The sequence below is a fragment of the Micropterus dolomieu genome, linkage group LG09 (assembly GCF_021292245.1).
Source record: "Micropterus dolomieu isolate WLL.071019.BEF.003 ecotype Adirondacks linkage group LG09, ASM2129224v1, whole genome shotgun sequence".
Lineage (NCBI taxonomy): Eukaryota > Metazoa > Chordata > Actinopteri > Centrarchiformes > Centrarchidae > Micropterus > Micropterus dolomieu.
The window spans coordinates 4,552,936-4,565,173 of NC_060158.1; the positions used below are offsets into that span (position 1 = coordinate 4,552,936).

The 12,238-nt window shown below is 43.6% G+C and overlaps 1 protein-coding gene and 1 long non-coding RNA gene across 2 annotated transcripts in view; one reads left to right on the forward strand and one right to left on the reverse strand.

Moving 5' to 3' along the window:
* The first annotated feature begins 1,586 nt into the window (after window positions 1–1,586).
* Window positions 1,587–12,238, forward strand: part of LOC123977025 — a 48,587-nt gene continuing 37,935 nt past the window's right edge. The window contains exon 1 of the mRNA XM_046059476.1: window positions 1,587–1,692. The gene's annotated coding sequence lies outside the window, so the exon portion shown is untranslated. The remainder of the gene's footprint in view (window positions 1,693–12,238) is intronic.
* LOC123977027 lies at window positions 5,439–9,572 on the reverse strand. The gene is made up of 3 exons (XR_006826508.1): window positions 9,477–9,572; window positions 6,224–8,421; window positions 5,439–6,131 (listed from the first exon to the last, which is right to left on the reverse strand). It is a non-coding gene; the product is annotated as an uncharacterized LOC123977027 (long non-coding RNA).

Below are 12,238 nucleotides of genomic sequence, written 5' to 3' on the forward strand. Positions count from 1 at the left end.
GGGGGGGGGGGGGGGGGGGGGGGTCATGTTACACATCTCCTTCGCATAGAGTTGATCAGGTTGTTGATTGTGGCCTGTGGAACGTTGGTCCACTCCTCTTCAACGGCTGTGCGTAGTTGCAGTCAGGTTGAGACCCCGATGAGGACGACGAGCATGCAGATGAGCTGCCCTGAGATGGACAGTTTGTGCAGAAATTGTTTGGTTACGCAAACCGATTGTTTCAGCAGCTGTCCGGGTGGCTGGTCTCAGACGATCTTGGAGCTGAAGATGCTGGATGTGGAGGTCCTGGGGTGGTGTGGTTACACGTGGTCTGCGGTTGTGAAGCCTCCTAATTCTCACCTTTGGAGACGGCTTATGGTAGAGAAATGAACATTAAATTCACGGGCAACAGCTCTGGTGGACATTCCTGCAGTCAGTACGCCAATTTGACGCTCCCTCAAGGCACACCTGTGCAATACCCATGCTGTCTGATCAGCATCTTGATATGCCACACCTTTGTAACATCCATTTCTGGCCATTACCTCACCAGGCAAACGCAACACATTGACTAATCTCATTGTATTGTATCTGCTTGCAACACATGGCATGTCTGAATGCAGACCATTTGCAAAGTCTGAGATAGAAAGATTGACACCTGAGGTCTCAGGTTGGTCCTGAAATTTGGCAACAACAGACAAACAGATCAGGTTCAGATCTCACTTTCTGTCCTGTGCAGAGCAAGATCTGTGTCATGCTGCAGAGTTTTGGTAGATTATTCCTAGGTGAAAACTGGATTTAAATAACAATCTATCCATTATCATCTGGAGCCTATTCCAGCTCACATTGCTGGGATAGGTGTCCGGTTTGGGGTCCTCTGAATTGCTTCTCTGCTCTTTGCAGATGATGTGGTTCAGTTAGGCTTCATCAGGCCATGACCTCCAGCACACACTGGGGCAGATTGTCAAATGTGGAGCGGTCCGGATGAGAGTCAGCACGTCCAAGTTTGAGGCCATGGTTCTCTGCCCCCTGAACAGAGCTTCAAGTAGCCTATCTCAGGCTCTTGTTCATGAGTGATGGTAAAATAGAGTGAGATTGACAGGCCGATTGCTGCTGCATTGGCAGTAATGTGGGTGTTGTACCATTGAAAATTTACAAAGTCCTTCAAGAATGTCTTTAATTATCCATTAATCAGCAAACTCTAGGTGACCATGCAAACAGCTTTGAAACTCCACTCCACAATGTGTGTGTTCACGTTTTATTATGGTTGTAGCTATACTTTTGACAGCTTCACTGTTTTTGTGTATGTGTGTTCTTGCATGTTTGTGTCTTAATGTGTGTGCATGCTTAAAAGCCAGAAAGCGAGAGAGAGAGAGAGAGAGGGGGGGGGATAGAGCGACGATGATAATGGCTGAGGGGAACAGGCGTGTGTGACGACGGAAAGCAGAGAGAGAGAGAGAGAGAGAGAGGGGAAGCGAAGCGGATGACACGCACATACACACCCTCTCTCTTTCTCACATACGGAGGACAGGAGGACAGTGAAGAAGAAGAGACAGATAGAAGGAGGAGAAGAAGAGGAGGAGAGGGGAAAGCGCAGAGAGTAGCCTAAGAGAGAAATCCGGGGAGAAATGCCCGCTGGACGGATGGATTTTATTTTCCCCGAGCTGCACGAGCCTCTTTAAGACAACATGGGCTGCATAGGATCCCGGGCTATCAGTAAGAACACCAACGCTTTATATTCTGCCATGTGGAGGGATGGATGATAGACATAATTAAAGATAGAGGAATGCGTGGTTGTGCGGGGCGGAGGTGTTTAGAAGAAAAGCAAGATGAGATGATAAGAAGAGATGAAGCTGGGGCAATAAGACACCGGCCAAATATAAACCTTGAATATTTATGTTAGGCTACTTTTATAATAATCCTGCAGGGAGCTGCAGCGCTTCACACGTTCTGCTCTTTTTCGGCACAGAGAGTCGTTTTTGGGGGGTTGTAGTGTCTGTATAGTTTACTATAGGGATTGCATCTCAGTGTGTGTGTGTGTGTGTGTTTTCTGAGTGTGTGTGTTGGAGCGGAGACGCGGAGGGGAGAGGCGGGACAGACAGGCAGAGAGGGATGTGAGCGGAATAAGATGCGGCTTGACATTCTCGTCTCCACATGGATGACACCAGGCAGGAAGTAGCGTGTGTGTGTGTGAGAGAGAGACAAAGATAGAGAGAAAGAGAAAGCGAGTCCGCCCTGACATGAAACTAAGGTCATTGCATGGGTGTCTGTGAAAATCCCCCTCTCCTTCCTCCTTTCCTTCTCCTCTCCTCCTTACCATGCACGCTCTCCCCTCACCCCTTCTTTCCTTGTGACCTCCCCTCCTTCTCTCCTTCTTCACCTCTCCTCTCTCTTCTTCTCTCTACTGTGCGTCATGCAGCGACGTAATAAATTGAAGACGCAGGCAGTGCACACCGGGTTACACACACACACACACACACACACACACACAGATATGAACTGGAAGCTGGGGAGCATGACTGGTGTAGGATGAGTCAGAACCGGCCCGGTAAACTCAGGTGTGAGCCTGAACGCTCTGCACATGTAGGTCAATTCTGCAAAGTCAAAGGTGCTGGCAGCTACACATATGATTCTATAGGACCGTCGTTAACATAATGCTTTAAACCTTAACTTAAAGCTTGTCTATAACCTTGAATTCCTTCTTGGTGTTTGTTTTGACTTGTGTGCATATTTGGTCACAGTTGTAATTAGGCCTACCAAAAAAATAAAAGTAGTTGTATTTATTTTCCAGCAGTGACAGCGCCCCCTATATCACAGGGTAAGATACAGCTGGCAGACGTTACAGGACTACTCCTTTGCTGGGAGCTTTGTCAGTCTGGTCAATCTTTATATTGCCACAAAAGAGAGACAGCTAATGCTAGTTAGACCTTCCTCCTTTGTATAAAGCCGGGCAGCAGACCACATATTAATCCCTGGCTCAAGTGTCCTTGAGCAATACACCAAATTGCTCCCATTGATTAGACCTTGGTAACTTGCTGCCATCAGTGTGAATCTGAGGGAAATTGTAAAGCACTTTGAATGAGCATGTTTTGGACAAACGCCCTATATAAATGCAGTCCATTTACCAATCTGGGACAAACTGAGCACTGAGTGTGCAGGAGCTGCCGGGTGTTGAAATAAGATGAATTAAAAGTAATATCTGGTGGGAGTCAATGCCAGTGTTAGGAAGCTAAACTAACTAGTTTTCACTTTCCAAGTAAAATACAAACTTTGCCTATGTAGAATGGACCCTCCCAACAGAAGTTCTAAATTGCTTACATCTTGTATCAAAATTTTGAAGCTATGGCGTGCCCAAAGCTGAAGGCACATCTCTAAGCAACACCTGATCTCAAATGTCAGTTAACTGCTGCCTTGGGAAAACCCCCATCCAGAGCACTATGATAAAGATATGATCTAAAACTGTTCTAGCCTAGATTAAAAACTGGGCAATTATGCACAATAACTGTAGTGTCATATTCCTATATACAAAAGTGATTTTTTAAAACCCTAAAATCAAGCATTAAACCCCAAACAGTCCTTGAAGAAGTCAGGACCAGAACAAAATGTCCTCACTTTCCAAATATGTCCTCACTCTCAAGGTCTAAAACTGGTCCTCACAAAGATGGAAGCACACGAGCGCACACACATACAGCTTTACTGCCACAGAAGCCTCTTCACTACAGACACTAAGACCTAAGAGAGACACTTCAAACTGCTCTGCTGTCTGTTCAAGGAAAGCATGATCACTCCTGTCTGTGTATCATCATATCCCATTAAGTAAAGCATGCAGCCGGTGCATCCTGCCATCACATGTTCATGTATGCAGACACACACATTGTACCAGAGGACAATCACCTCCCTCTGTCTCTTAAACGCTTCATCAAAGCCTCATCAGCTCCTTTATGAAAACAAATGGAGGCTGCTAGAGGATTTAAGCGAATAAAGAGAGAGAAAAGGAGGGACAATTTGACCTTTGATTGTCATTGAGCTGGGCGGACGGACTTTGAGGGATCAGGGGAGGGATGGAGGTGGTGGTTGGTGAGGAACGATAAGGACAGGGAGAGAGTGGAGGGGGTTTTTTGTGAGCAGGAGCTTGTGGTGTGAAGAGCCAAAATAATGTCCTAGAGCTTTTTGGTTTCATAAGTGGGTGTGTTCCCTTTTGTGTTTAGCTTTCTCCTCTCATCTTATCTCCTCTCCTCTGGCTCTCTCTCTCTCCCTCCTTTCCTCCCCTTCTTGCTCCATTATTTGCCGTGTCAGAAGTGGATCAAAGCATATTACGCTAGCTATGTGCTGTGCACATTATCTCACTCCGGTTGATATTCTCTTTTTTGGAAACGTGTGCTGTGAGGAGTGAGCTGGGAGTGAGGGTGACTGAATCTGCAGCAATGCTTCAGGTTTTCTTTCAAATCTGGAGAACACACAGGGGAGACAGAGCAATGAAGTGTGGTGTTGTTTACGGAGGGAAAAAGTAGAAAAACGATGCACGCTGCAAAACATCTGACATTGCATTATGCCATAGGACTGTAGATAACAATCCTGGACATTTCATGCAAATGTTTGTTATGCTTCTACATCTGCCATCTAATGATGTGATTCAGTCTGTTTCCAGTTAAGTGGGCTGCAGGTACTAGTGTTTTTCTTGTGGTGTACATTTTACATTCCCAGTTTGCTGGAAAGAATAGAAGAATTGGAACTGGTTAGTTTGCACAATTAGCAATAGCCACAGTCACTGAGCACATCAAGACACAAGTGTCACAGAGACTAATAGTTTGTTAACAGAAAATCAAAGACAGAAGACACCCCATTCCCACCCTAATTGTTAGGTTATCTCCTGGGTGTGCAGTGCTGGAAAACCACACCACTATGCACTTAGCAAGAGAGATGAAGACATACAACAACTTTTATGGATGGTTGTTATGTGACCTTGGTCAGGGACACAGTGGCAGCATTGTTGGGATCAGTGCATTGAAGAACTGAAGGAAAATGCACACCTATTCTATTGAGGTGCTCGCAGGTACTGAGGACATCAAAGAAATGAGGGGAAAGCTTGGTGCCTTCAGGATAAAAACACTGATATACGCATTGTCATCATAGTTTTTATGGACTTTCGGAGAAACTGGAAAAACTACTCAAGCACACACACAAAAACAACACCCAGTCCTTTCTTTGATGTCTACCAGTAAGTTGAACCAGCAACTTTTCAGACAGATCAATCTGATATCTTCTGCCCTTTGGTTAAGGCCTGGTTAAGGTTAAGGAAAAATCATCACCATGGGCATCTATCTATCTACAAATGTCCACTGTGGGCCCCTGTAGGAAAAATGTCAACTGTGATATCTTCTTCACACCAAAAAAAACATATAGACAAAGACTGATAAAAGGCCAATTAGGTGTTTGTGGGTATAATGATTTACCAACTCATAAAGAAATAATCAACAACAATGCAGAGGATTATTTGTAGTTCATTCTGAGTGAGAAAAATGGTTTACATTCATAAAACAAGCAGCATTAAGAGACAGAAAAAATTGGGAGTTTTGCAGCCAGCAGCCAGACGATGGACTTGACAGAGAAGGCAATAGAGAACCATCATCTGCAGTAAGAGGGAGTTGTTTTACCAAAATAAATAAACTGTTTAATGGTCCAGTAAGGGCTCCTCTTACAGAAAAAGGCCCAGAGAGCACCCTTAAATTCAGATTGAAGGATTGCACCAAAGTGCTGCAAGGATCAAGAGACAAATTTGAAAACAGTGATGTACTGTGTGACAGAGCTTGTTAAATCGGTCAGGTTGATAGGACAGCCCCCCCCCCCTCACTCCAACTTATTGCCTGCAGAATATTTCCTGCTGCGTTTCTTGCGAGGAGCATCTATTCTTATATTAGGCCTGAGTGAGAGCGGCTGCTGCTAAAAATAGATCCGGGGTAAAAGAGGGAGGTCAATGAGAAACGGAGTGTGGGGAGGGGAGGGAAAATGTTACAGTAAATATGGGTCAACAGCTCTCGCTCTCTCTCTCTCTCTCTCTCTCCCCCTGCATTTATTCTTCTCTCATTCACATCTCACCCTTGACTTTGTGCAGTGATTCAAATGTCAAATTAAAGAAGCCTCCTCTCTCTGGTGGTCTGTGGAAAAACATATAATGAAATCAGAAAAAAAAAAAAAAAAAAAAGAACAATGTCATTGTATTTTAATTTGTTCCAGTTCTTTCTATTACCTCAGTGAATCTGCAGTATCATCGTGGTTTGATCTTTCAGTGCTGTATTGTTTCTCTCAACTGTGTGCCATTTAACCAAAGCATCCCCGCCTGCCATTACACTCAATTATCCTCCAGTTACAGGAGACTTGATGTTTAGCAGTCGTCACTCAGACAGCAGGACAGTCACATTGAGAGGCTTTCATGCTGACAGTTGCATCTCCACCTCCACACGTGACAAACAGGGCCAGAAAGGGAGTGACTTCTGCAACTGACACGAGCTCGTACTAAGAGAAACGATCACAGAAGACGATCGAGGCATGGGATGTGCTGAAAGGCTGTAAATTGTCATCTCAAGTTTTTTCGCATCCACTGTGTGAGAGATATTCCCAGCAGATCTAAACCTGCGTTACCTGGGAAATAAAATCTGTACTGCAATGCAGCGGAGTCTAGACAGTGCCTAAATATATCTGTTCAATTGCTAACCTCTCAACATATCATTGGTGTCAGACACAGTTAACCAGGTGTTATATGTCTTGAAAGGGAACAATTACAACTACAAAGCACTAGATAGTCGTATAAACAGGTGTGTCAGTCCAGTACTAACTCCTGCACACTGCTGATCACTTGGACTCATTTTATTTATGTTTAGTTGGTCTGAAGGTCCGATGATCTTTTAGTTCTTTAACAGTCTTGACAGGAAAAATGGACCAGATTACAGCCTTTCAAGTATTTGTGAATGAATTTATGTTGGACCCTACTGAGCGGACATGGCATTCAAACAGACCTGCTTATCAAACCAGTTGGGCCAGCCACTGTGGTTTAGCCTCAGCCTCAGGGGTGGACTGGTAATATGGAATACCGGCTAAATGCCCTGTGGGCCGACGCATCTATGGGGCCAATATTAACGTAAATTGTTTATTTATATAGCCTAACTGTGCCAACGTAGTCTCAGCTTCAGCTAACTGTCCTAATGGCTGACATTATTTTTTCAGCACTGCGTTGGCTAATCCCACGCTGCTGCTATAAAAATTGTTGCCGTGCTGCTGTGAAAATTACTTGTACTTGAGTACGAGTTGTGCAGGGACTCAGAAAATGAGTGCGAAGGAGTACACTGATCAACTTGCACTGGTAAACTTATCCATGGCACGTACTACTCAGCTTTATAGTGGTTTGGGGGAATATTACAGTATATTTAAGAGAACTACAAGGATGGTGTATTGGTGAGGAGACGAGACGGCCGACTGTTGTGAGCCGCCTGGACCAAAATTGGACCGATTTTTTGGACCCAGTCCAGCCCTGGCCTCAGCAGATACAATGTAGATATAAGGCCAAGTCAAGCTGCAGAGAATCTGCTCACTTTTTGGGTGAGTGTTGGATTCAAATGCAGTTTAAATGTAGGTTAGGGTTAGAGAATGGTGTCACCTGTCAGAGGACTCAGCAAATTTACAGCCTGAAACCCACTACAGGGCCTAATGATTGGTTAAAACATATAACATTAATACTGGGACTCTATAGGAGCACTCCCCCAACATTTTGGCACATTTTACAGAAAACTGATAACCAGACATCTCTGGAACTGCCACAGAATGAATATGAATGTCAGGGGGCAGGGGATCCTAACCCTGCCTCTGTCATTATCTCGTGTGATGCGCCTGAGCAAACTCTGGCCACTGATGAAGACTGTGAGATGCTGTTGAACGTTACAGTAGGACTTGATTTGTCAAACATGACATTTTGATTCAAAGGAGACAATTATGGGCTAGCCGTGTCACTGCAACTCAACAAAGACGACAGATTTGGGCATGACTCTAATTTCCAGCTTCAACCAGCGATACAACTCGAAGCAGATGAGATTTACAAAGCGTGTTTTTTAAATTTCAACTGATAATTAGTGGCAGCTGACCCGTTGACATGTGGTTTGTGGCATGTTTTAAAAGCAAATGTCCACGCAGGAAAAGAGACAGAGAATAAACACGTCAAAGGCTGTTACACTCGTTCCACAAACTGCCGTCATCAGAAACTCTGAAAGCCTGAGCCTTTTTGTCTGGAAGAACAGCTTCCAGCGACTGTTTTCAGTCCAACAGATCTCTTTCCAAATCCGACCCAGTGGCAGAGCACCATGGAGGTTGTCTGAGGCTGCATGTCTTCTTCACTGCTGTTGCTCTCTTATTTGTAGTAATTGTAATGACGTAGCGAAGCGCAGCTGGAGTTCGACACTGCAAAACAAGGTCACCATCACATGAAGACAGGGTTTCATTCAACATCTTTTTGTGTTTTCAAATAGAGACGCTGGCATGCATGAAACAATCTGCAAAAAAAGCACAAGGTCATACAGTGAAGCACAGTGGGACTGGTTGTGCTCATCGAGGGTCTTATAGCAGGTGTTCTCATTTCACAGTCGAGATGTTGTGATCCACTTTGACACCAACTGTCATTTAGAGCATTACAGAAAATTTGGGGTCGCAGTCCCTCGATTTATTTACTTAACACTTGAGTCTGCAGTTTATAGTACAGTAGTTTGCTGCTGTCAATACATGCACACTGAAAATCCAGTAATAATCTTAGACTGAAGGAATCTCATTTCAACTGCATTAAAGTCTTGAGCATGATTGATTAAGGCACCTACATTTCAGCTTGAAGCTGAAACTACATGTAATGTTAAAAGGTCCTCACAGACCTTACGCGTACCCCTCTGATGAAGATTTTTTCATCACACGGACCCTAGTAGACACTTGCATACTCGCGGATGCGGATAATATAATCTTTGCATAACTGCTGTGCGCTGCGCGGCCATTGTGGTCAATAGTTGTGCTCATACTGCTTTCCATTTTCCTCGGAAGTTGGAGGTCGGAGCTGGGAATGACGTCACGCCCAAGTTGACGGCATTCAAGTTAACAAGTCGGAAAACCTCGCTTGGTCAGCCATTGTTTACAGCTAGCCAGGTTAGCTATTGATACGCCGGTTGATAAAAAAAAAACGCATTGCGCGGTATTTACTCATGCTAAACACAGTAGCAACCCGTCCACAGACAGCAGTTGGACAGCAATTTGTGTACGAACATTTCTATGAGTCACAAGTACACAGAAAAGTTAATAAACAGTATAAACTACAGCTTTCACTAAGTGTTGATACCCCGACAGCCATCTTGGATAACGAAGTCGGGGTAGTGCGGTTCTCCCGACTTCCCAAGTCAGAAATCCAACTTAAGTTGGCGTTCCCTTTGAAATTTTGAACTCGGAAATTCCAACTGCCCATGTGAAATGGAACTCACCATCACACCAGAAGAGCCTCAGCGCGTCCCAGAAGCGGCTAACACTGAGCCGAGAACAGGCAGCCAGTCTATTTTTGATAAAGACGCGTCAAGCAGCACAGAGCAGATGAACCGGGCAGGAAGTCAGACACAGAAACGGCATAAAGAATCCGGTCGATTTTCAAAATAAATTAACATGTGCAGACTCCCAATGGTATATCAACAATAAACACAGTCAAAACAGACAAAAACAATTAAAGTAGTAGTAGTCTTCTTAACCATGGTAGATGCACAAAAATCACGGACAGCTTAAATCTAAACAATTCCGCAAAACCAGGCAGGCAAAACACTCTTATTCTGAAATGCTCCATGTGGGAAATTCAGCCCTGCATGGAACTGGTGGGAAACAATTCACAGAGAGCTGTGATCGGTAGTAGAAGCACACAAAATGACACATAAACAAGTCAATAACGTTGGGCTGGCTAAACACTCCGCTGCTAAAACGCTTCTGAAACGCTTCCAGTGTGACTTGACGCAGGGCTCGCTTCTTGTGTGACACCGGTTTGAGGCCTCAAACTGAAGTACTGAAACTGAAACATTAGAGTTTGAAATAGTCACACTTTAGTTCCCTCTTCTGTGGCGTGAGAGTGGGCAACCCAGGTTGGAGGCTGAGACTGAGACATTGCCAGAGGCCATACAGCTAACGTCTGTGCAGTCAGTACATTGGTTGTTTGTACTTTTGTCTTGTTCATAACTTCCTCAGAAGTTTATAGCAGAGAGAGGAATAAAAGTATTTTCCTGATATATATGATTCAGTGCAAATGCAGTGATTTCTAAAATGTCATGCCAGTGTTTTTGGTTTTCTGCTGTTCTGAAACAGCTCCCCCTGTCGGACAGTTAGACAGATGTTTGTCACCTTTCAGTCTTAAAAATGAGGACAAATCTAAGATCAGTTACCATCAGCTGTGTAAAGATTGTAAGTATTTCAGCAGTTCTATCTTTATTATTTTATCTGCAGTGCCCTTTAATGAAGCTACCTATGTAAAATAAAAAAAGAACTATCAGATTCAGTCACCTCTGAGTGGAAATCATGAATATTTGTTCACGTTTCAACCCCAAAGCCCTTAATTAGCAGATTTCCTGCCATTATACAGCCCTGGATGGCTCAATGAGCAGTAATACTGCAGTGTTACTGAAGTTAGCAGTTCACCCACAATTTACATGCCCATAGTACTGAATGGGGCATCAGGCAAAAAGGTTCAAAGACATGTAAATATGAAAGCTATTAAATTGTTCTTTCAAAAGTTCAGATCAGCTATACAGATTTACTCTCATCTTTATTATGTGTAAAATGTTAATATTACAAGGATGTAATGAAATCTATACTTTATACAAATGTTTGTTTGTGTCACTTGAGAGGTAACCTAATCCGTCTTTGAGTATAGTCCTGTTTTGGCTTCCGTGATTCAGTTGGCAGAAAACAGCAACAGAGTGAGACGCTCCGACTAAGAGTAAAGAACAGACTCACGGTTTGGCAGGCAGCAGCTCGATTTCCACATAAATAAACACAGGTTGGATAATGCAAGTCACATCTGATGTGACACTTGGCCTGTGCGGTTATCTGTGAATGCAACGCGATCAGACCGGAGTCCTGCTGGTTTTATTTTTAGCCATATCGATTCAGGCCAGTAATGGAAAAAGAAGGTGATGCTTCCTTCAGGCTTGTCTTTTTCTGAGTCTTCTTCGTTTCCCATTTTCTTCTCAAAATTTGCATCGCAATGGATCTGTGGCCACGTCCCTGCTCCAGGTTTTCAACATGGAAGCCTGAAGCTGCCATGCCACATGAATTTTTAGTAGAGATGTGACAAGCAGCTTGGAAAGTAACTAAAAGCTGCACTGGGCAATTTCACAATTTTCAAAATGACACTCAGGGGTAACTGGTTGAATTTCAATACTCAAAATTCCTGTAAGGTGGTGTCAGTAAACTGTATACAGATCGTGTTTACCGTCTCAACTGGTCTGTGTGGTTTTATACAACTAAAAAGGGAGACAGGTTGTATTCTGCTCTGAGATTTGACTTCATTTTACGAGGTAAATTCTCAATTAGGCTCTCAATTACTTGGGATGCAACACTTTTCTTTGTGATTTAATCTCAAAAGTTGACTGTATTTACACATATACAAGATTTATACATCTAAATTGACAGAGAGATGCTCCACACATATGTATAGGTTGGCACAGTTTTGGCTCTGTCACAGACTTCAGCAACCACAACTGTCCTCACACATTCATTAACTAATTGTCTTAACCCACTTACCCTCTCCAAGGTCACGGTGGGCAGGAGTCTGTCCCAGCACATGTTGTCCTTTTACCAAAACGTTTATCAAGACGAGCACTAAAGCTTATCTGCTGGCTCTCCACATACTTGGATAACACAGAGTGTCTCGCTTGGTCATATGGTCTGGTCTGTTTGTCACTTATTACCTCTGACAAGGAGAATCAGAAATATTTGACTGGTAGTTTGCAGGATATCTTGAAAACATACATAATAGACTTCAGTCAAAGTTAGTCTGGCATGGACATTTTTGCTCATTCGTCCCAAACTGTGAGAGGCAGAAAAAAATCCCTTTGTCCTAGATGGATCTACTCATACAGGCCACATCCTTCTCTCTGTGAATGTGTCTGTGTTTAGCTTTTAACTGACTTGACTTTAACATGCTTGTAAATGTGGCCTTTTTGACCTAAGCTTGATTTTAGAATACACATACTCTCAAGTATGAACT